Source organism: Papio anubis, chromosome 1 (assembly GCF_008728515.1).
Source record: "Papio anubis isolate 15944 chromosome 1, Panubis1.0, whole genome shotgun sequence".
NCBI classification, from domain to species: Eukaryota; Metazoa; Chordata; class Mammalia; order Primates; family Cercopithecidae; genus Papio; species Papio anubis.
This window is the reverse complement of record NC_044976.1, coordinates 143,824,956-143,850,173: the sequence shown is the minus strand read 5'-3', so window position 1 is coordinate 143,850,173 and position 25,218 is coordinate 143,824,956.

The window sequence follows — 25,218 nt, the reverse complement described above, 5'->3', positions numbered from 1 at the left end:
CAGAAGGAAGTTACAACTCAGTTTCCAGTTTACCTAAAGATCAATGCAAACAGGAACACTATAAATTAATATAGCCAAGCTATTTTCAGAAAATCCCTTAGCCTTAAACACTTTTAGTATTAAACTTTAAGAATGAATTAAATAGCACTCATTCATTCGCCTGAAAAACCACAAAAATGTGTACTAAAATTAGGTGGGAAGAAGGAATTAATAAAGACAAAAGACAAAATAACGATTTAGGGGAAATTAGTGAGATTGATCTACAATAAAAATAGCTAATATTTTGAAAAGATCAATAAGTTAAAACTCTAACAAGCCCCTTTGAGGAAAAAAGAGAATATATATACGTGTGTGTATATGTATATACATAATACATTATGAACAAGAAGGGGGTTATAACAGATAAATTCTCAAGTATAATAAATAACATTAAATATGAGAAAGGGGTTATAGCACATTTAAAAAATATTTTTGTAATATGATAAATTGTTCTAGACAGTTTCACATGTATTTAAAATAAAATTTGTGGTATTCACAGAAATGTGAAATAAGTAATATTAATCTGGAAAATGATAGCCATGAAAGAAATGAGGCATCCTGTAACCAGTAATAAAAAGGATAAGGCTAGTTTACAGGTGACTGCTGTTGAATTTTCAACAATACAGTGTCCTTATTTTGTTTACCTCATTCACAAGCATAGAAAAAGACAGACAAATTTCAATTTATTTTTTGTGTCCAACATAATTCTTATACTAAAACCCAACCAAGATTATGTCAAAAATGAAGCCAATCATTTAGTCTTAGTCATGACTGTACCCTGCTCTCCCACACTCTATTAAGCTTGTTCCAAACCTTCCTATTTCTCATTTAACCTCCATCATTCTCAGATGTGATCTTTCCAGAGAGACATCGATGCCATAGCCTTGCAGGTGGGAACTCTTCCCTCAACTTTAGGCCATCCAAAGTACAAACTGTATCTGCCTGCATCCTGACCCAATTGTTTCCTGTTATAAAAGAGCAGGCATTCCCTCCACGATACTCAACTCCTCAGCGAGAACTTGAATTTTGTCCCCATTACCTACCACTCTCTTAACTTTCTCTCACTATAAATATTCCCCGCTCAACTTCTGTGTCTTCATCATTGTATCTTGTTAAGGTCTTCTCATCAGCATTTAAACATTCTCAAGTCTTTTTCCACCTAGGGGAATAAACCCACACTTGATGGGTAACATCCCCCATCTGCTTACTCTCCTTCTTCTGCTCTCCAACCAAATTTCCTCGAAGAAAAGTCCTCAAAGCCTTTTCTTCCAATTCCGTATTTCCCACACACTTCACGACCAACATTAACGTGGCTTTTGTTCACTGTATTCTAAGACATCTCTTGCTGGTAAATATTTTTCATAAGTCCATGACCACCAAAGCAACATTCCATACTGATCACCACTTCACTTTTACGTAGTTCTCTTCTCCACTTTTTATAACACCATATTCTTTTCCTCCTAGCTCTGTAACTATTTTTGGTCTTTTCTAGCTCATCCTCATCTAAATTAAATGTTAGAATGGCCCAATCAAAGTTTGGAGTATGTTCTCTTTTATTCTCAGTCTAATTTCTCTGTTTAGGCAATCTCACTCCTACCAGAGTTGCAAATGCCCTGCTGACTCTCAAATTTTTTTTCTCTGGCTCACACTGCTCTAAGCTCCACATACACATGTCCAGTCATTTATCTGATATCTCCACTTGACTGTCTTATAGTCATCTCATAGATGACATACCCAAAATTAAACTCATGGTCTTCTCCATAAATCAGTTCATTCTCAATTATTTTTAAATAATGGCCTCATCAAATACCCAGTTTTACAAATCACATAACCTTGGCAACTCCTTCTCCTTCATCTCTGTATATATTCAATGATCAAATCTTAACAGTTTTACCTTCGAAATATCTCTTGAGTCTCTCCATTTCACTCCGTTTTCACTGACAGAACTCACAATCATGCCATCATCTGCTGCATAGACGAATCTATTATTCTCCCAACTAGTCACCAGAAAATATTATTTCTTGTCTCCAAATTTTCTTGACTCTACAACTAAAATCATCTATTTAAATTCCTCTATGGCTGTAAAGACCAAAAGCAAATCCTCAACCGGTCCTGCAAGGGCTCTCTGCAGTTAGCCACTGTCTACCCCATCCTCACCTCAGGCTGCTCTCCAGTGTGCTCCTTGCACTCCAGCCACACTGGCCTTCTCTTTTAATTCATTAAATGTAATGTCCTCCTTTCTGCTCCAGAGCCTGTGCTCTAATTATTTGAAATTTTTGATCTCCTTAATTATACTCCATCACTTCTGCCTAAATAACTCCTAGTTAAATATATTAGGTATTTGACTCAAATATCACTTCTGCTTAAAAGCCTTCTCTAGACTAAGTAAGTCCTCTCAATTATATTCTCCTGTAGTACTCTATATCCTACTTCAATTGTAATTAAATAATTGGTTTAAAAATGCATGACTCTCCACCAGACTGTAAACACTAGGAAGGCAGGCACTGTGAATTCTCATAGCTACCTTCACAGTTCCTAGTGCAGTGCCTCATACAAAGCAGACATTGAGTAAATATGTGTTGAGTGAAGAGATAAAAACATGAATGCCAAAATACCTATTAGCAACAAAATCAATTGAACAAGCAAGTTTATTTCAGGACTGTAAAGATGGGTCAATACCAGGCAACTATTATTTTAATACATAATTCTAATTTATTAAAGGTATAATTACATAAAGACATGTCAAAAGTCATTTGATAATGTTCAAATAGAAATAATAAACTTTTAGTAACTTGAAAATAAAGCGAACAAACATAATCCAATAGAGAATATATGTCATAGACGGCATCTTTTGATGTAATAGGAACATATTATGTGTAACAAGTATGTGAGGAACAAGAAATAACAGCTATGTTGAAGATTGTATTATTACTCTAACTATTGTTTTTGCCTCTCTATGGGAAGATTACAGATCCCTACTCCTTCAGTGGCAGGCTAAGCTATGTGACTTGCTGTGACCCTTCTTATAGGATAATTATGTATTTCCATTTCACTGATAGTAGTAGTTGCCATCTGACTTGTTTTGGCTATTTGGTAAGAGTAATGGTGACACTCCTAAACAGAAGCTTTTAAGAGGCAGTTCGGTCAGGCACGGTTGCTCACGCTTGTAATTCCAGCACTTTGGGAGGCCGAGGTAGGTGGATAACCTGAGGTCAAGAGTTCGAGACTAGCCCAGCCAACCTGGTGAAACCCTGTCTCTACTAAAAATACAAAAATGAGCTGGGTGTGGTGGCAGGCACCTGTAATCCCAGCTACTTGGGAGGCTGAGGCAGGAGAATCACTTGAACCCAGGAGGTGGAGGTTGCACTGAGCCCAAATCATGCCATTGTACTCCAGCCTGGGCGACAGAGTGAGACTCTGTCAAAAAAAAAAAAAAAAAAAAAAGGCAGCTCATGATTCAACCATGATTTTCTTCCTATCTCCCACGAGATTACAGTGTCCTAGTTAGAGGCTGTAACAGCCCGGGTTTAAGTAAAAAGGCAACATGGAACAGAGCTGTGTCTGACTGATAATGTACATGAACTATAAGTGAGAAATAAGCCTCTACTGTTACAAGCCACAGAAATGTGGGAGTCGTTTATTACTAATACATAAGTTAGCTTAAATTGACTGATATAGCATATTCTGTCCATTAGTATTCAACATTTTTCTGAAGGTTCTAGCCAATGTAATAAATCATACTATGAAAAGATATACCATACACAACGATGGGCAATGAAAATAAGTAATTGTCATTACTCGTTAGTGATATAATGCTATAAGACTTCAAGAGAGTCAGCTGAAAATCTATTAAGAATATTAGAAATGGGGTCGGGCATGGTGGCTTATGCCTGTAATCCCAGCACTTTGGGAGGCTGAGGCGGGTGAATCACGAGGTCAGGAGATCGAGACCATCCGGGCTAACACGGTGAAACACTGTCTCTACTAAAAATACAAAAAACTATCCGGGCATGGTGGTGGGTGCCTGTAGTCCCAGCTACTCGGGAGGCTGAGGCAGGAGAATGGTGTGAACCCGGGAGGTGGAGCTTGCAGTGAGCCGAGATTGCACCGTTACACTCCAGCCTGGGCGACAGAGCGAGACTCCACCTCGGGGAAAAAAAAAAAAAAAAAAAGGAATATTAGAACTGGAATTTAAGAAACGCTTATAAAAACCACGTCTTTCTTTATATCACAAATAGCCAGTCAAAAAACATTAAAAACTGATTCCACTGTAATATAACAATGAAACAAAACACCACTTTCCTGGAGCATATATTCTTCTTGGGGGTGAGAAACAGTAAACAGACAACCTAATATATCATAAGTAAAGTAGGGATAAATACTGAAGAGAAAATCTAAACAGGATCAGGGAGATAGGAAATACGGGAAGAAGTAGGAAATGAGGTGCCATTTTATGTAGGATAGCCCAGAAAAGCCTCACCAAGAAGTTGACATTTGGGTAAAGACGTACCTAAAATAGATGATGCAGGAGCCACAAGACCTACCTGGAAGGTAACAGCTTTCCAGGCAGACAGAACAGCAGCATAGAGATCCTCGAGCTGCATGTGGCATGTTCCTGGACCATCAAGAAGACTAATATGGCCGACGTGGGATAATTGAAGGAAAGGGAGTTGGAGATGGGGTCCCAAAGATCTGGAGGTGGGGTGGTGGTGGCGATGGTGGAACACAGCTTATAGAGTCCTCAAAAGTTCTACTCTGAATGAGATGGAAATCATAAAGTTTTACAGAAGAACATTAAGGAGGACATAATGTATAAATGCAGAGATAAATTCTGCTTCCAGGATGGAAAGTTTCAGTATTCTAAAGGTGTCAAAGTTCAAAAAAATCCCAATAAATTGTTTTAGAATATGACAAATTGATTTTTTTAAGTTTATCTGAAAAAATATACACAGGGGAATATAGACAGTTTTGTATATCAAAAATAATGATGAAAGACTCACCCAACCAGACATCAAAATATATTTTAAGCTATAGTAAATAAGTATATCTGATACTATTTAGGAACAGATTAATTAAACTAGATAGAGCCTCAGAGTGTACATGGGAATTTCCTATACAAGAAATAGGTCATTATAAATTAGTGGGTAGAGAATGAATTACTGAGAAGATCCGTGGTAAAGCATGGATTATTCAAAAGATAAAATGTGATCAATTAGTTAAACATTAGGGAACAAACTAAATTTAGTTTCCTATCTCACACCATATTTAAAAGCATATTTTCAATGGACTGTAAACATTTAAACCATAGGAATATAAAAAGAAAATATAGGACATTTTTTCTAATTTGCAATATTTAGTTAGGGAAACTTTTTCTTTTCATTACACCAATGAAAGGAACTAAGAAGTAAATAACAGATTGACCATGTGGAACTTTAAAACTTCTGTATGGAAAAATAATACCATCACTTAAGCTGGGCATGTGGCTTACACCTGTAATCTCAGCACCTGGGGAGGCCAAGATGGGAGAATCACTTGAGCCCAGGAGTTTGAGACCAACCTGGGAAACATGGAGAAACCACATCTCTACAGAAAATAAACAGAATTAGCCGGGTGTGGTGGTGTACACCTGTGGTCCCAGCCCTGGGGTTCCAGGCTGAGGTGGGAGGATTGCTTGAGCTGAGGAAGTCTAGGCTGCAGTGAGCAATGATTGTACTCCAGCCTGGGCAACAGAGCAAGACCCTGTCCTGAGAAAAACAAAAAAGGAACACCATAAATAAAGTTAAAAAACAAACCAAAATTGGAAAATGTATTTTCAGCATATGTTACAAAGGGATACATCCTTTGATAATTGTATACAGAATTCCTATAAATCAACTAGAAAAATATGACTAATCCAATAGCAAAAGGCAATGATAAACATTTACTCTTTCAGTCCACAAACATGTATTAAGCAAATAGTTCCTCCTTACCCTGAAGAGGGCAATTATGTTCAAGGGGGATAAAATGGACAATAAATACATTGGAAAATAAATAAATAAGCAGAGACTCAAATAACAAGAAGGAGCCAACTACTGAAAAGGTAAAGGAAAATCTGGAGAGAGGAGAGGAGAGGAGAGGAGAGGAGAGGAGCGGGGAGGAGAGGAGAGGAAAGAACAGGGGAGGGGAGGGGAGAGGTCCCAAGGTGTGAGGGGGTTTGAAGTCTTCAGGGTAGAGAAAAGAAGGCCAATATGGAGGCAAATGTAGAAAGATGAGTCCTGGGAAACATTGGGACTTGTTAGGCCATGGAAAGGAGTCTGGATTTTACACTACCTGAAACAGGAAATCAAGGGACAGTTATACATAGGTGAATGACAAGATCTGATATTTATTTTTAAAGATCAGTCATCTGAAATATAGGGAGTAGACTTCAGGGAGTTAAGAGTGAAAGCTGAGAGATAAATTAGGAGGTGTTTTCAGTAGTCAAGTGGAAAAACAGGTTAAGCTGGACTCTATTTTCTTTAGAGAAATGTCTGAATTGACAACCATGAACATGAAATATTTTGCTAGATATTGCCAAACTGCCTTCTAAAAAAAGCAACAACTATGTTGTTTGCTTTACAACTTCCCCCTAATTCTTATTAATACTAGATATTCCTTGTATCGTCTTTGATACTATCATAGACAAAAAGTTTATATTATTTCAATTTGCTATTTGAATAATAGTAAGAGCAATTATGTGTAGTTGACATTTTTAGCTTTTTTTAATGCACACCAAATTCAATAGTCAGTTATTTCTTTGTCTTAGTCCATCCCTCAGGAACATTTGACACTTGGACTGCTACCTTTTTTTCTTTTGAAATATTTTCTTCTGAAGTCTTCTAGGACGTCAGAGTCTCCTGGATTTCCAACTCACACCAAGTTCTCTCTTTCTTGAGCTCATTTTCAGGCTTCACATTGGCCAAATCTCTGAATGTTGGGGCATGCGAAAGATTTTGACCCTATTTTCTACCCATGCTCTCCCCTAGGTGACCTCATCTCATGCTACCCCAAGACTTTCAACACCGTCTAGAGACCGGGGATTCCCAAATTAATATCTCCACTCCTACCTTTCCTTAGCACTTGGTGTGTAGATACTTCCACTTAACCTAGTGCGTATCTCAAACTCAACCTGTCTGAAACATAATGAACTGTGAAGCTTCTCCTCCATGGTGTTCCTCATCCCAGTGAATGGTGCCCCCCATTCCCTCAGTCACTCTATTCTCCCTTTCTCACTCCCTTCGCCCACACTTTTAAGATCTCTTTTTTGCAAATAAAGCAAATGGGAGCCAAAAAGGCAGGGGGTGGAGGGGTCACAAGAATGTCTACTTGGCATTTGATATGGCTTGACTGTGTTTCCACCCAAATCTCATCTTGAATTGTAATCCCCATAATCCCTATGTGTCAAGGGAGGGACCCAGTGGAAGGTGATTCGATCATGGGGGCAATATACCCCATGCTGTTCTCATGGTAGTAAGTTCTCATGAGATCTGATGGTTTTATAAGGGCTTCTTCCCCCTTTCCTTTCTATACATGCTCTCTCTTGCCTGTGGCCATGTAAGACGTGCCTGCTACCCCTTCTGTGATGATTGTAAGTTTCCTGAGGCCTCCCAGCCATGTGGAACTGTGAGTCAATTAAACCTCTTTTTTTTAAAATAAATTACCCAGTCTTGGGCAGTTCTTTATAGCAGTGTGAGAATGAACTAATATAGTATTGTAATAAAAAGACAGAAACAAACTAAATATTCGTTCTAAGAGATTAAATAAATCATGATATAGTCATTGAATGAAGACTATGAAGCCTTTACAAATCATGGAATAGGTTTATTATTAGATGAAAAAGCTAGGTGCAGAGTAGTATAATCTCAGACTGAGATAATACAAATACAACTGCAACACAGAAAGTTTTCTTTGGAGGGTAGGATTACAAAATAAGTGCTTTGAACATGTTTGTTTTGTTCATATTTTTAATGAGAAGCAATGTATCATTCATATGTTATACAAACCAAAACTTACAAAAATAGAATTGGCAAAGTGGAGGTAAATGAGGATAAATGTACAGGGTCATAAATGAGGATATTTTTCATGTAACTTTTCCTAGGAAAGCCACAAATTGAACTTGTAGAAGAAGTGTTATTGGAACCCTAGAGGCATATAGCCTTCTATAGCCATGGACTCTGCTTAAAAGTAGCAGTAGCAGAGAAGCTGATGTAACATCTTCTCAGTCCTAAAGCTCTACCTTAAGTAAAGATTTGGAGGCATGTTTAACAAAAAAGACCAAATGGAAAAAGATTATAGGTGCACAAATGCAGTGACTATGGCATATATACAGCTATTTAAATATTGTGAAAGGAAAATAAATCTTGGGGCCCTAAACTCACTAAGCCAAAGGGAAGAATCAAGCTGGAAATTGCTTGGGATGAACCTGCCTCCCATTCTATTCAAAGTCATCCCTCTGCTCACTGAGATAAATGCATACCTGATTGCCTCCTTTGGAAAGGCCAATCAGAAACTCAAAAGAATGCAACCATTTGTCACTCATCTACCTGTGACCTGGAAGCTCCCTCCCTGTTTTGAGTTGTCCCACCTTTCTGGAAGGAACCAATGTACATCTTACATATATTGATTGATGTCTTATGTCTCCCCAAAACGTGTAAAACCAAGCTGTTCTCCAACCACCTTGGGCACATGTCATCAGGACCTCCTGAGGCTGTGTCATGGGCATGCATCCTCAACTTTGGCAAAATAAACTTTTTAAATTAACTGAGACCAGTCTCAGATATTCAGGTTCACATTTTGGTAACCACAAAGGGATTCTGAGTGGAGGTGCTCCTGACCTTTGACAAATCTCCTATCGGTGCTTGGTACCAGCTTGAACTATGTTTATGGCTCAAACCAACAGGACAATTTGTTGAGGTCTGGAAGCACACCCTCCAGAGAATCCCTGACATCTCAAAATTTGGTCAAGATATAACGTTTTACTGTACAACTCCTTTTTATTTTATTTTATTTTATTTTATTTTATTTTATTTTATTTTAAGATTTTCTTGCTTCCAACACAAGGAAGGCAAGTTTTTCCTGCTTCCCTGATGATGGAAGGCAGGTAACTCCTTTATGGAGTTTGAGTCACTTCCAGCACAGAAGATATGTTTGAGTTTTTTCCTTCTTCTAGGATGGTAGAGGGTAATCTTCAGCCTGAGACCCATCCCTAGGTAAGTAACTGAATTGGGCCTTGTCTTGGCTAAAGTTAAGATTAACAACCAGCTGGTCTTAATTTCTCCTTACCGTTATGTTGGGGTGATCAGACCCAACACCAAGTCACGGGGGCGACAAAGTCTGGTGGAGTCAAAGGATTGAGAAAAAGACAGTTTGAGAGAGAAAGGTGAGACCAGGGGACCATCGTGATTGTGGAGGCTGCAAAGTCCCTGAGCTCTGGGAGCCCACACTACTTATTGATAATCCAACAAAGAAACAAGTGGTAAGAATGTGGGGGTCAAAAGGGTGCATTGCATTAAGCACATGATTTACAGCTGTGATGGTTTAGCATCTGCTCTGCTACTTGAGATAACGGAGAGCAGGTTCTTTTAACTCAAGACACAATCGATCCTGGGAGAGCAAGGAGCAAGGAGCCAGCAAGTCTAGACACATTCTAGAGCCATGAGCCCTGGATTCTATCCAAGCAACGAGGGATTTTATGCCCTGGGCTTAGATTATGGTACATCAGGGTAGCCTTCCACCATTTAGCACAGAGCTTGGTGTTCCAAAGGCCACAAGGGGTTTTAGACCCTGGACCCCGGACGTGTTCCAAGGCTCTTTTGCATTATGTCAGACATGCAACACTCAGCTTCTCCCAACACTCAGCTTTTCCCAACATGCTCCCCTTCTCTTTTTTGTAAAAGAGAAGGTATCATTATTACTATCATTATTACTAGCATAAAAGGTGGCCTCTTTTAATTAAGCAAGGCGATTGCAGGCTGTGCAGCCCTTAATTGCCGGTTGGTGATCCAGTTTCATTTTTCCTAGCCCTTATTCAAACTGGAGTCACTCTGGTTTGAACGCTTCCCACAATATCTCCCCTTTCCCTTTTACAAGAAGACCTTTAATCCTAGGGGTTGCAGCCTAGCTATTAGGGTCTTTTGTATTCAGGGTAGAGAGGAGCTGAGTCAGAAAGCATTGATCCATTAAGCATCGTGACTCTGGTCGGTCTTCATTCCATCTTCACATTCAGATTCAACTGGCTCATGGCTCATACTGGGGGAACCCGGTCCATGGTTGGGATCCATGGGTCCCTCCAGTCTCCCGTTCCATGGTCATACACATCTTGAGGGCATCCACATGGTTCGTTCATCTTCCGCAAAAACACAAGCATACCCTCACCCCCACGTTAATAAATCTACTGAAACAGAAGCAAAAACTTTTGTGGCTATAGCCCGGAGGCCACTGATAATGAGAAATAGGCCCCTTCTAACAGAAGGCACAAGGAAAGCAAATCAAGGCGTTTCAAACCTTCAATTCGCACTGTACAGGTGGGTTCACTAGGTGCTGTGGCTCATGATAGATCTTCAGATGTTTGGTGGGCACCCACACAGCCACCTGATTATCACCTGGAGAGACACAAGCAAATCCTCTTCCCCATATAATTATCTTTCCTTTTTCCAAGCTCTTTGTATGTGACCATATCTTTTTCTAAGGTCTGTGGCATTAAGATGAGTTAAAGAATGAAATGCTTGTGCATCAACAAAAGCTGCAGACACCAATGCATCCGCCCTTTGATTAAGTTTAGTTAAAGGACCAAAAGGTCCTGTTGGAGAGAACAGAAAAAGTATTTTTATCCTTACCTCCCTCCCCTCTATTCCTTTTATATTTGCCCTCTGAGATTTTGATTGGACTTTGAGTCATAGCTCATTTCCATAATTCAGAATGTTCTTGTCTGTCCCTGCAAATCTCTGCTAGTCTTTGCTAGGCTCTACTTTTGTACCTCTTTAAGGCACTGATCAGTACTTCTCTAGGGCACTGACCTTATATTGCTAGTCTTCATCTATCTCTACTTATCTCTATCTCTCTACTTATCTCTATCTCCCTAGCTCTACTTACTTGTCTCTACTTATCTCTGCTTCTTTCTTGAAAACCTTTTTTATGACCCTGGGTAGATCTAAAAAATCCACCCTTTAGGCTTCTGCAAGAGACAAAACAGGGACCTCGGACCCTGCACCAGATTGAAGGGAACAGGAAATATTCTCCCCTCCCCAAAGCAGGAAAACCAGAGTTTGGCCCTTGTAAATTTTCACTCCACATCAGCATCATCTTCAATTTCCTGGAGTAAATTGTTGATCATGGCAATTAATGTATTTAGCAAAACAATGACCATTGTAACGTTATAGACTCCATAAAGAACGTAACCAATTTTTTCGATGAATTTGTGGTTATAGTTGATGACCACCGATTTCACTTCAGAAAGTTCCAATATAGCCCAGAACAGTGTCTTAAAACTCTGTTGTGAAGGCTTCATTTTGTTTTGCACCAATGTTGTAGGAGTGGAGGTTGAATATTCCCATCATAAAAGCCACAAATACCACAATGAACACATTCAGCCCCTATCATGCCTGTGTACTCATTAAATCTGTTTTTCTCTAGCAGAGGCAGGTTAACCATGAAACTGAAGCTTCAAGACGACTTTACTTGCCTTATGGAAAGCAGCCTGTGATTTATCTTTTCTGGGAACTACTGCCAACCAGATCTGTGTGTCAATCTGTAAGCATCCAACAGCAGGTCTACTGTACAAGTAGGTCTTTTGTCAGACAATTGATTAACCCAATATACAGCTTTTCCTGTTGGATTAGTACTACCAAAGCCTCCTGTTCTTTTCGCTGTGCTGCTTCCCAGCTTTATGTCAACAACTGAGCAATTCTTTCTTCTAGGGAAACAGACCACGGAGTTGAGGAACTAATAACTAATTGAATTTCTCCAGTATAATCAGAACCAATCATTCCCATATGCACAGTGACACCTAGATATTTCAAGTAATAGACCAACTGTTCTTGAGGGCAAGGGTCCCCCAAATCCCTTGGGGACCCTCTCCGGCAGCTCCTCAGGAAGAAGGGAAAAAGGAACTGTTCTGGAAAGGTCCACGGCAGCACTGCCCGCCACAGCAGGAGACAATTGTTGTCCTTTGTTAGGGCACTGGCTGTGCCAGACATGCCTTGGTTTATTGAGGTGCTCTCTGAATAAACAAGCCTCAGATTCCACTGAGTCTTAGTATTACCAATTGCTCCAGGTTTTAATGTTGCAACTACAGGAGCGGTAAGTTTCGTAGCTAATTCATTTTCTCACCCATTAAGGGGAGAGAGAGGACATTACTTAATTCCACAGGTGGAGCCGACGGGCTAGTAAAACATACTTTTTTCCATTTCCCTTTCTTTTCTTTGATTTTCTCCATTTCCTGTTCCTCACATTCAGAATCTGAAGTTAATTTTTTACACTCGTCCTCCTCTTCCTCATCTGAATCTGCCTTATCATCTGTTTGAAATGGCTCAAGAGCTGCTTTTGTTAGTGCTCACATTGACCAAACCGAGACTGCAATTTTTGCTCCATCTTTATATGTATTTTTAAAATCTCTGCCAGTTCTCTCCCATTCATCCAACTCCACAGTCCCTTGTTCTGGGAACCATGGGCAAAACTGCTTCACGGCACTAAAAAGTGAGTGACAACAAATTATGAGTACTAACTTTCACTCCCCCTCTTCATAATAAATGCCTTCAGAAATTTAAATAAGCAGAATGTCTGCTTTCACTTTGTCACATTGTTACCCTGGTTCTTCTAAGTGCTCAGCTTTCCCGCCGAGCTTCTTGTAGATGTCCTTGGGTGTCCTTTGATGATGCGTTCTCCGCCTTCACACGCTCTAGCGTTTCTTCACTGGCATCTTTGTTACCCCATGTTGGGTACCAGGAATGTTGGGTTGATCAGACCCAACACCAGGTCGTGGGGGCGATGCCAGGTTGTGGGTGGTGATGAAGTCTGGTGGAGTCAAATAATTGAGAAAAAGACAGTTTGAGAGAGAAAGGTGGGACCAGGGGGCCATCACGATTGTGGAGGCTGTGAAGGCCCTGAGCTCTGGGAGCCCAAACTACTTATTGGTAAGGCAACAAAGAAACAGGTGGTGAGAATATGGGGATCAAAAGGGCATGTGGCATTAAGTACATGATTTACAGCTGTGATGGTTTAGCATTTTGCTCTGTTACTTGAGATAAGAACAGCAGGTTCTTTTAACTCAAGATACAATTGATCCTGGGAGAGCAAGGAGCAAGGAGCCAGCAAGTCTAGACACATTCCAGAGCCATGAGCCCTGGATTCTATCCAAGCCACAAGATTTTATGCCCTGGGCTTAGATTATGGTACATCAGGGTAGCCTTCCACCCTTTAGCACAGAGCTTGGTGTTCCAAAGGCCACAAGGGGTTTTAGACCCTGGGCCCCGGACATGTTCCAAGACTCTTTTACATTATGTCAGACATGCAAGTCCTGCCTCAGCTTCTCCCAACACTCAGCTTTTCCCAACACCATTAGAGTTCTTAGTAATCATATAAGTGGTGTGATTGTTTATTTTCACTAACTTTTGTTGTTGTTTGTTTCTGTTTCTGTTGTTGTTTCATTCTTTTTCCCATTGGGTTTCACCAACTCTGTTTGACTTGATTAAATCTGAAGGAAATTTCCAAATTATTGGGAGTAAGGTCTCTGAAGTGGCTAAATTCCCACAAAAAAAGAAAAACATGGTAAGGAGGATAGAGAAAAATGGCCAGCAAAAGGAAGAAAAAAAGGAAAGATTTTTATTTTGACTTCCTAATAAATCCTAAGGGGATTTATTTACATAACAAGGCCACCTTTTTGCTAGCCAGGCCAAACCAAAAGAGCAATAACTGTCACCCAATGCTGCAATTCCATGGCTAAAGTTCTGCCTTCTTTTCTTTTTACATGACAGCCTGGGTATGGTTTCTAAATCAAGCCCTTTCTGGTTTGATATTTGGTACTTTTGAAATGGCAGTAATTTGTCCTAGCTGAAATATGGTAATAAGATTTAAAAAGATTTTCTTTAAGGACCTCAATGGTTAAGTCAGCTTAATTAAAAGCTAATATCCAAGATCTGTGTGTGTATGTGTGCATGTATGTTTGTATTTAAAAGGCCTTCATGCTTTTGTTTTTTTATCTCCTAGGACTTTGTCTTTTTTGAGCAAAAGTTTTATCTTCTCAGTTGACTGAATTCTGTTTTCTTCATTTACTCCTGCTGTCTCTTTCTCTTGCACCCGCTGCGGCATGGGGCACCTAGAGTAGTTTATAATAGCCTGCAATTTCTTAATGAAAATGGAGAAGGCACCCGATTTCCTTTTGGGGAGAAACCTCTGTTTTTCCTTATAGAACCCCAAGAGTGTAAACAGGCAAGTTTCTCTCAGCTCTTAAGCTGTTTGCTTTTGTATTTTGTTACCTGATTTTTTGAGTAAAATACAGGCTCTTGGGTTCTTAAGGAAGAGTGTAGTTTAGACACTTAAAAATGTCTTGTTTTAAAAAAATTTTTTTATGTGCACTGTAAGAGTATTACATGGTCTAGCCTTATAATAATTCTCCCTTTCTGGAGACCCAGGATTCAGTGTGGCCTCTGCCCAGAGCTCAGACATCAAGTTAAAAGATAGGTAGTCCCTATCTATAAAACTGGTTTCCTTATAAAATCCTATGATAGATTTCTATAATTTTATGTTTGATTTGCCATCCATCTTTAATTTCCCTCTGGAACCACTGGAATTTTTCTCTCTGTACCTTGCAATTCTAGCACCACCAGATTTTTTTTGTCTGTACCTTGAGATTCACCTAAGAGTTATTTCATTTAATATGCAGATTAAGGAGTATTTAGCTGACAACTGCCAGGGTAATGAAACAGGTTATCAAGAGATGGCAAGTCTAAGATGGGGAAAAAAAAGGAGGCCTCACGAATCTATAAGATGTGTTTCTAACAGTATGTCTAATATGTCTATGTATTTATGTGTTGTGTACACAATGTTTCTCTACTGAAAATATATAAAAGAGACCTAATTAATTAGCTTAAAGAAAACTAAAAGCACTTAAATCAAATACTTTATCAGAACAAAGGAAAGACTAGTCAAATGCTTTTTCAAGTTTACATGACTTAAGTAAAATCTTTAATAAATAAGCTAGCTTTAAATTATTGCTAAAGTAATATTATAAATGTCTTAAGAATTGACAGCATACATTTTTGTTTGCATTTATTGATCAAGCAATTTTATACTTATCCCTGCCAAATACCATAAAGGTCAAAATGTGGCATAGGGGTCTCAAAACTGTAAACCCAGCCAAAAACAGAATGATATTTGCTTGTCTAATAAATAAGACATTGATACTGGTTTAATGAAAATAGCTACATCTTGAATTATTTACTAAAATTACCATGACTTCTAATCTTGTGACTTTAGGCAGTCTAGTGCACTTGTACAAAAGACGTTTGTTTTGGGAAAGGACTGTTATTTTCTTTGTTTCAAAGCTAAACTATAAACTAAGTTCCTCCCTAAGTTCTTATGTTGGTGCAAAAGTAATTGTGCTTATTGCATTGTTGAAGCTTGCTGTCTGATACTGGAATACCTTCTTAAATAAATGTGGTTGTGTTATACAACATTTTAATGTGCATTTCTCTCTCTATATATATTTATTTGCTAATGACTTATTACTTGCTGTTTATTTTATTTTAATTTTAGATTATGGAAATGAAGCTAGACAAAAAACAAATTTGGGAAATTTTCTTATTCAAGTTCAAAATGGGTCATAAACCAATGGAGATAATTCACAACATCAACAACACATTTGGCCCAGGAACTACTAACAAATGTACAATGCAGTGGTGGTTTAAGAAGTTTTGCAGAGAAGATGAGAGCCTTGAAGACAAGGACCATAGTGGCCAGCCACTGGAAGTTGACAACAACCAATTGAGAGCAATCATCAAAATTGATCCTCTTACAACTACACAAGAAGTGGCCAAAGAACTCAACATCAACCATTCTATGATCATTCAGCATTTGAAGCAAATTGGAAAGATGATAAAGCTTGATAAGGATGTGCCTCATAAGCTGAGAACAAATAAAAAAATCGTCGTTTTGAAGTGTCATCTTCTCTTATTCTATGTAACAACAACAAACCATTTTTCAATTGGATTGTGATGTGTGATGAAAAATGAATTTTATACAACAAAAGGCAACAACCAGCTCAGTGATTGGATGGAGAAGAAGCTCCAAAGCACTTTCCAAAGACAAACTTGCACCAAAAAGGTCGTGGTCACTGTTTGGTGGTCTGCTGCTGGTCTGATCCACTACAGCTTTCCAAATCCTGACAAAACCATTAAGTCTGAAAAGTATGCTCAGCAAATCGATATGATGCACTCACTGACAACTGTAATGCCTGAAACCAGCAATGGTCAACAGAAAGGGCCCAATTCTTCTCCATAACAATGCCTGACTGCATGTTGCACACGAAAAGTTGAACGAATTGGGCTATGAAGTTTTGTCTCATCTGCCATATTCATCTGACCTCTCGCCAACCGACTACCACTTCTTCAAGCATCTCAACAACTTTTTTCAGGGAAAAACATTTCCACAATGAGCAGGATGCAGGAAGTGCTTTTCAAGAGTTTCTTGAATCCCAAAGCACAGATTTTTATGCTACAGTAATAAACAAACTTATTTCTCATTGGCAAAAAGGTATTGACTATAATGGTTCTTATTTTGATAAATAAAGATGTGTTTGAGCCTATTTCTAATTATTTAAAATTCATGGCTAAAATCGCAATTACATTTGAACCAACCTAGTGTAGTTTGGCCTATGCCCAGAAATGAACAAGGACAGCTTGGAGGTTAGAAGCAAGATGGACTCAGTTAGGTTGGATGTTTTTCACTGTCTCAGTTATAATTTTGCAATGGCTGTCATAGTTTTCAAAAATAATTTAGGTAATTGATTAAAACAAAACAGGTAAATGTAATGAGATAAATGTACTTGTAGATAAACTTGTCATAATTTAGAATCTAAAGTTATATTAAATTAAATAATATTTTATTATTTGCATATTTTCCAATAAAAACATATTATAGGAAAACATTCTAAAAATAAAAGTGTCATTTTAAAAAAGTAAACAATTTTTGTCTAATTTAAAGTTTAAAGATTATTCAAAGATAATATTTAAAACAAGGTAAAAGGAATCAGGAAATAGAGATGTAAAGAAAGTTATAGAAATAAAGAGATATTTTTGGTAAGAAAGCTTAAAGAGAAATAATTTTATATAAGAAAGAATCTTGTATGGTAAATTTAGCCCTAGAAAAAAAATGACTGCTTGTTTCAGAAAGAAGGGTGTTCAGGACAAACCAGAAAGTCCAAGCATGTTACGAATGGTCTGTGTAAGTCACACCAAGGAGCTTTATGAAAAGAAAAAACCAAAAACTTTTATATGATCAAGTTGTCTGTAGTTAAAGGGAAATTATAATGGCCTTTCTAGAGATTGGGTTTGATATAAAAACACACACACACACACACACAAAAGAATTGGTTAGAACAATACAATTTTCTTAAGGGGTTGATTTACTCTTAATAAAGTAGAAGAAATTTTAATTTTTTTAACCCAAAGATTAACTTCTATTGCATCTCACCATTTTCAGTTTTTCTCCCCTTTTACAGGGCACGAATTAGTAACATTCTCCTTCAACTCATTTTCAGTTCATATAAGATTTTTTCCTTGGATTCTGTTTGTTGTGGCCTGATGCTAAAAATATTTTTTTAAAGGTCTAAAGGAAATATTTTCTTCCATGTAATATTCTGTGCCCTGCAGAAGGTCTTTTCTTTTGCCTTTTGGTAACTGGCCTAACAGATTTTTTGTTTTATCAAAATAATTCCTGTACCATTATTATTAAGTTTTGGTTTGCTTAGAAAAAACTAAGATTTAAGAAGTTTCTTTTTAAATTAAATTTACTACATCCATGTGTCTTTTTAGTATGTGCTTTTGAAGTCCTTGTGACATTGAGTTACAGGGCTTTGACCCCTGGGTCTGAAAAGGACACCACAAAATGCTGACAGCAATTAAAGCCTCATATTTAGGCCTGGTAGAAAATGTCAATCAAAGAAAGAGCTTACCTGAGACATAGGGCCAGAAATTAAAGCAGTTCAACTCCTCAAGGCCCAGGGACTATAGCAAAAGAGGTGGAAGTGTAAGACTGTAAGGGCCAATTTTGAGAGACAAAATAAGTTTAGTTTCTCTACACATTAACCATTAATATCAAAGGCACACAAATGCAAAACCAGCATCTGGGCCTGTATGTCAGATTAACAAGGTTTTCTTGAACCATTAACAGGCTCCTTAATAAAGATTATAAAGGTAATAGCAGGGTTTAAAATTTAATAGATTGTTTATAAAATGTTCAAAAACAAATTTAATTGGCTTCACACTGTTTTTATTAGGGCTTATTGTTTGGAAAATTAAGTCTCCTCTCTCAAAGAATGAAGGTTTTCATGTTTTTTTGAAATCCTTGAGTTATCACTTTGGTTAAATAAATGACTTATTTGACAATGACTTGTGTTCTTATTTTGTGATATTGATAGGGACAGGGAACAGAGAAATTCTAGGCAGGAAAGGGCAGGTTCCCAACAAAATCCACCTTCAACCAGAAAATCCTGAAGCCCATGGCCCAATGTGAGAACTTCAATCCCTGTTTTCCTCTCAAATGTTGCCTTTTTCTAAACTATCCATGGCCCACTCCACCCCATCTTATACATATAAAGGCCTCATACTCAGTCAGCATAGAGAAGAAGCAGTTGGACTTCAGGGACTACAGCTGAATTTTGGAGAGAAACAGCTTGACTTCAGAGGGACAGCTTGATAGCATAAGTTTAGAGAGGAATCTGGCCATAGACGGCCAGAATTTAGGGGAAGATTACCTACCTGTCCCATCCCCTTTTCAGTTTCCCTTCCTGCTGAAAGCCACTTTCACTGGCAATAAAATTCCCTGCATTTACCATCCTTCAATTCATTTATGCAACCTCATTTTTCCTGTACACTGGAGAAGAGTTCAGGAGCCACAAGTGTGGGTACACAAGGCTGTCACACTGGTCCTTTGCCTTCGCTGTCAGAGGGCAGCCACCACATGCAAAAAGGCAGAGGTCCCACTGAGCTGTTAACACTTAAGCCATCCACCGACAGCATAGCTAAAAGAACACTGTAACAGCTCCTCTGTGGCTTCAGGAGTCACAGGCACCCTGCCTGGTCACTGCTGCAGAGCCTGCACGAATTCACTCCTGCCAGTACCCCAAAAGTCCTTGCCCCAGCTCCTGCACTCACTCACCTGTGTGCTCCCTCCCACCAGGGGTGGAATGCAACAGGTCCAAGTGAGTAGAGTTTGATCCTGCCAGCACCGAAGCAGCTCGCTGGTTCCAGCACTCATGCACTCCAGTTCCTGCTTTGTTTGCTTGCACACTCCCTCCTGTAAGAAGCTGAGAGCAGCAGGATGAGTAAACGAGGCACCCCTGATACGAATCCCGCAAAGGGGTCAGGTTAATATCCTGCTTCAATATCAAGTGTTTTAAACCTTTGATATTTGACAAACTTTCAAAAATCAAATCATAAATTACGTCTTTTTATGATCTAATTAATCCTTTAAGATGTTAGGTTCCCTAAAGTCCAAAAATGACATATTTGGCTTCTTCAGTATAAAAATTATACCAGGAAGCATTGTCAAATATGAAATGCTGTTTGACTTTCTTTGGGTTGTATTTGTATAAATATGTTATTGGTATGTGTTCCAAAATTATAGGAAATTCCTATAATTCTGATATGATTTAGTGTATGTTATCAGTAGTAATTATAATCGTTATGTTAAATTTTTGTGTGTCGCAGAGGTAACAAATTTCCTTGTCAACTGTGTCTTTGACTATGACTGCCCTGAAACTCTTCGTCATCCACAGACAATTGTTTTGTTTTGGTCTTCTTTAGAAGGTGGTTTTATAATCAGATATATAACTCTGAGAGGTATTCTTGAATGCAAATTTCTGATAACTTTGGAGATTGTGACATCAGAATAGAGAAAAAACTTTCAGAACTCATGGAGAGCTGAAATGTTCATGAATATCAAGCGGTATAGGAATTAACTGCATGGACTGAATAGAAGACTGAAATAATCTTGACTTTTTGCTTAAAATGTTGCTGATTTTTGTTTTGTTTTTCAGAGTCAAGGAAACTATTCTTTTGAGCTATTGACAGCTTTTAACAGAAACTTGGAGCATATTCGTTTCTCTCTACCTGTTTTCTCCAGAATTTGGAAATTATTTGTGAGTATTCTTAACTTCTGGCACTATAGTTATTTGCATAAGTGCAATAAGAGTCTGTTTTCATTTGTAACAGGAAACAATTGGAGAAACCGGTTATTTACCGAGGCTTTGACTGGAATGGTGTGCTTTCCTTTAAGGAATCAAACTTGACTTATAGAACCAATAAAAGTCCCTTGGGAAAACTGGCCTCTACAATTTTGTCTACACAGTCCCTGCATTGTGGGCCTTGGACCTGTAAGTAAAGAATGCCACTTTCTGACAGACCCAGGATCCCCAAGTTATCTTGGAACCTCAAGAAGAGAGGAATTCCAACTTGTAGGTATTTGATGGTACAATTCCATAGCTGTACTCAGCTTTAAAAAAGTCTTATCTGGGCCATGCATGGTGGCTCACGCATGTAATCCCAGCACTTTGGGAGGTTGATGCAGGAGGATCATGAGTTCAGGAGATTGAGACCATCCTGGCTAACATGGTGAAAAACCCCCGTCTCTACTAAAAATGTTAAAAAACTAGCTGGTGCAGTGGTGGGCACCTGTAGTCCCAGCTACTTGGGAGGCTGGAGGCAGGAGAATGGTGGAACCTGAGGTGGAGCTTGCAGTGAGCCAAGCATCATGCCATACTGCACTCCAGCTTTCATGACAAGCCAGACTCCATCCCAAAAAAAAAAAAAAAAAAAAAAAAAAAAAGTCTTATCTGAGATTCCTTTTGAACAAAGTTTCATCAAAGCCAATTTAAAAAGCTTATGTGAAAAATAATTACTGTTGTTGCACTTTTAAAAACTTATCTGGCCAAGTCTAATAAAGCAAACCACTCCTACTACGATTTGTCTTTAGTAAAAATGGGAAACTGGATAGAGAAACACTATGTTTCTAAAACTATAGTACATGGGTTGTCAGATTCTAGTCTTGCCTAATGTTTTTCAATTTTTATTATTTTCTACAGTTTGGACTGAATTATAATTTTTCCTGGCTGTAAATCTCCCAAATAATGTTTTCGATTTCTTCTTCTCTCTTTTCCTTTTGTCCCCCAGTTTTTCTAATTTGAAATAACTGAAAACTAAGCTGTGCTTTCCTAAAGCCCTGCAAACTGAAGCCAGACAACTTAAATTTCAGAAAATATAACAGCAACCTATTTACATACCTAAGCCTCTTTCATACCTGCCTACTGATATATGGACTCTAGAATAATGTGGCCTATATCAATATTCCAGGAGTGTTCTTTTGGTTGTTGCTTTACTCCCCTCCTCCATTTTCTCTTCATAGGACATGAGACATCATAACCTGCTAAAAATGAGCTTTCCTAATAACTTGGGACCTACCTGTCTAAGAATAACTGTCTTATCCGTGAGAGATCAGAGAAAACCTGAGGCCAGAGACTCATTTTCTTCTAAAATGCTTTCTCCAAAAGATTTTTAAAAGTAAAGGGGGGAAATGTGAAAAAACTAAAAATAAATTATGGAGCCCCAAAATAACTGAGCTAAATGGAAAATTCAAGCTCGGAACTGCTTAGGGCAAACCTGCCTCTCATTCTATTCAAAGTCATCCCTCTGCTCACTGAGATAAATGCATAGGATTGCCTCCTTTGGAAAGGCTTATCAGAAACTCAAAAGAATGCAGAACTGTTTGCCTCTCATCTACCTGTGACCTGGAATTCCCCTCCCTATTTTAGTTGTCCCACCTTTCTGGATAGAATCAATGTACATCTTACATACATTGATTGATGTCTCATGTCTCCCTAAAATATATAAAACCAAGCTGTTCCCCGACCACCTTGGGCACGTGTCGTCAGGACCTCCTGAGGCTGTGTCACAGGCGTGAATCCTCAAGTCTGACAAAATAAACATTCTGAATTAATGGAGATCTGTCTCAGATATTCGGGGTTCACAATATTTTTAAGAACTAATTACTAAACTTATCTTGTGGTCTTAACAAAAGAGGGTAGGTGGCATAGTCTAGTGAAAGGAACACTGGGCTGGGAGCTGAAAAAATAGGTAATTTGTTCTTGGATATGCCACCTGCTGGATGATGATCTTGGGAGGTCCAAGCCTCAGTTTTCTAATTTGTAAGATGGAGTTATTGCTATCTGCCTTTCCATTCTATGGGGTTAATTGCTGGGATTGAATAAAGTAATGAATGCAGCACTACACAAATATAAGGCTAGTCAATACTTAGGACAATCTTGAACAATTCTGTCTGAACATCAGTTGTAATGATTTCTTCCCAAACCATCGTGTCACTATTATAAGCCTCTTTGCCCTGTAGTGAAAATAATTCCCAAAGGGATATACTTGCAATTTGTTTTAAAATATTTCAAAAATTAGGGTGGATTGATGGATAAATAGAATGGGTAGATATGTGACAAAGCAAGTATAGTAAATATAAATGACAATATCAAGGTGGTGGGTCTATAGGTGTTCGATGCAAAATTTGTTTACTATGTTTGTTTGAAATTGTTCACAATAAACTGTAGAGGTGTATGCTCATAGAAAGAAGAATAAACTCTTGTTTCCTTTAGTCATGTGAAAGCAAAGGGCTTAGTTAGACTTATTCACACAGGGAGAAACCTGTATTGATAGAGGAACACCAGTCATATTATGCTAATTTAAATTCCAGCAGTTTTGTGTCAATTAATTATGTCATTAACACCAGTTAACAAAGCACAGCCAAGCCTAAGCACAGACCTCCTCCCAGCCTCCCAACAACTGTTCTTCCAGAGCAGTTTGAACACAAAGCCAGGAGACAGCAGCTTACAGTAACAGCCTCAGCTTTGCATCTGTATTGCTGTGTGACCTTGAGAAAAAGATTTAATCTCTCCCTTCTTCAATTGTCCCATTGGAAAATAGTGACTACTATTAAAGATCACAGGACCACTGAGGACATTACTGAATGATTTTTAAAGCACTCAGAAATGCCTTATACAAATTAAATGATTATCTCTCTCGTTCCTAGTAATTTCACTTTTGAGTATTTTGTGAGATATTTCTGAGAATTTAAGATGCAGTTCAAAATTCACTCCCCTTCCCATCCTCCAGGGCCTAGCATAGTGCCTTATACATAGTAATCACTCAATAAATATGTATTGATTTGATCTGATAACCTAACAGTGTTAGAATGCATTTATTCAGAAAACATATTAGTCATTTGATCATTACAATTGCCTCGACCTAAAGCATACGTCGCAAACCCTGAGACCTGTCTGATGCAGCAGAAACTAAGTTTGGATACTAATCCTAGGAGACCTTGAAGTGAAGGCAACATTATGTCTAGGGTTTTTTTTTTTTTCCCCACAGTGATACATACCTCAGAGTCAAGAGAAGAGATAATAAATCTAATTGATCGCCTTGCACGTTATCTTAACACAGAGTCAGGCACAAACTGTATTGCAATATTTAAATGAAAACCGCACAGAGTCAACATGATGCCAGGGAAAAGAATAGACCGATATTCTTAATTCTGAAAAACTGTATTGGTAATCAATTGGAATGCGAGAGCAATTGAAAAGCTGTCCAATTTTCAATTGCAGTCTAAGTTGGGAAACAATTTGAAAATAATAGCTCATACAAAGAGTTTTTGAAGCAGTCAATATGGACTTCATGTGAAGGACAAATAGGAATTTGGCAACATCTGCTACATTCAGCTACATGCATCAGACAGTATCTGTAGCACCCGCTGAAGGTCCCTCTCATGGCAGAGTGCAAAATCTTCCAGAATGTGGCTCTACTGAGACTCTGTTAAACGGCATCATCACGAAGGACGCATTTCCAATGAATGCACAGGACTGTGGACATTTCTATTAATCTATAAACATCACAAACATATGTACATACGTGGTTTACTGAACTGATTCACGTTATAAATTTTTATCTTTTGTGGTATAGCTATGCTATGAAACTGCTCATAAAATTGAAAATATTTCCCACCGTTACCCGCAGACTCTGATCCATTGCTAGAATTCCTTTTTCCTTACACAAAAGTCTGTATCTTGAGAAAACAAGACACAACAAAAATCTGCAGGTTGTTATTTATTTATTTACACAAAGAAAACGAAGTTCTTTTTTTAATCACAAACTATGGAAACACAGAAAGTTGATAGAACTCAATTATACATTTGAATTTCAGAGGATGGTATCTGTTTTTGAAAACTGGTAAGATCTGAGTGACATAGGGTGAGGCGTTCGAACAAGAGTGACTCCATCTTGAGTGAGGGCTAGGAAAAATGAGGCTGGGGCTTGTAGGACTGCATTCCCAGGAAGTTAGGTATTCTTAGCCTCTAGATGTTTATGGTTCCGGGAACAGATTGACAACTTTTACTAAACAGACCCAGACTTAGAAATGTCCTGATTTCCTGATATCTTGAGAACAGAAGCATTCTTAATTTTGCTTTAAAGATAATAATATCGATTCTTGCAAAATACTGTAATTAAAAAAATGAATCCTTTATCACAAACCCCTGTAGCAGAGCACATCTCCCCATAATCTTTTTTCATCCTATACATAAATAAGTATTGTACCTAGGGTGGATGCGTTTCTCCTCTTACTTTCAGGAATGCCCTACTCTGTCTATAGAGTAGCTGTTCTTTCACCATTTTACTTTCTTAATAAACTTGCTTTTGCTTTGCACTGTGGACTCACCCTTAATTCTTTCTTGCATGAGATCCAAGAACCATCTCTTGGGGTCTGGCTTGGGACCCCTTTCCAGTAACACTAGTACAAATTACATAGAGGACCCACCTCGCCTACTGCCCCCACCCTGCTTACTCTTCCCCATTGGGGGTCCTATTTGGCATTATACTCCACATGATATATGGT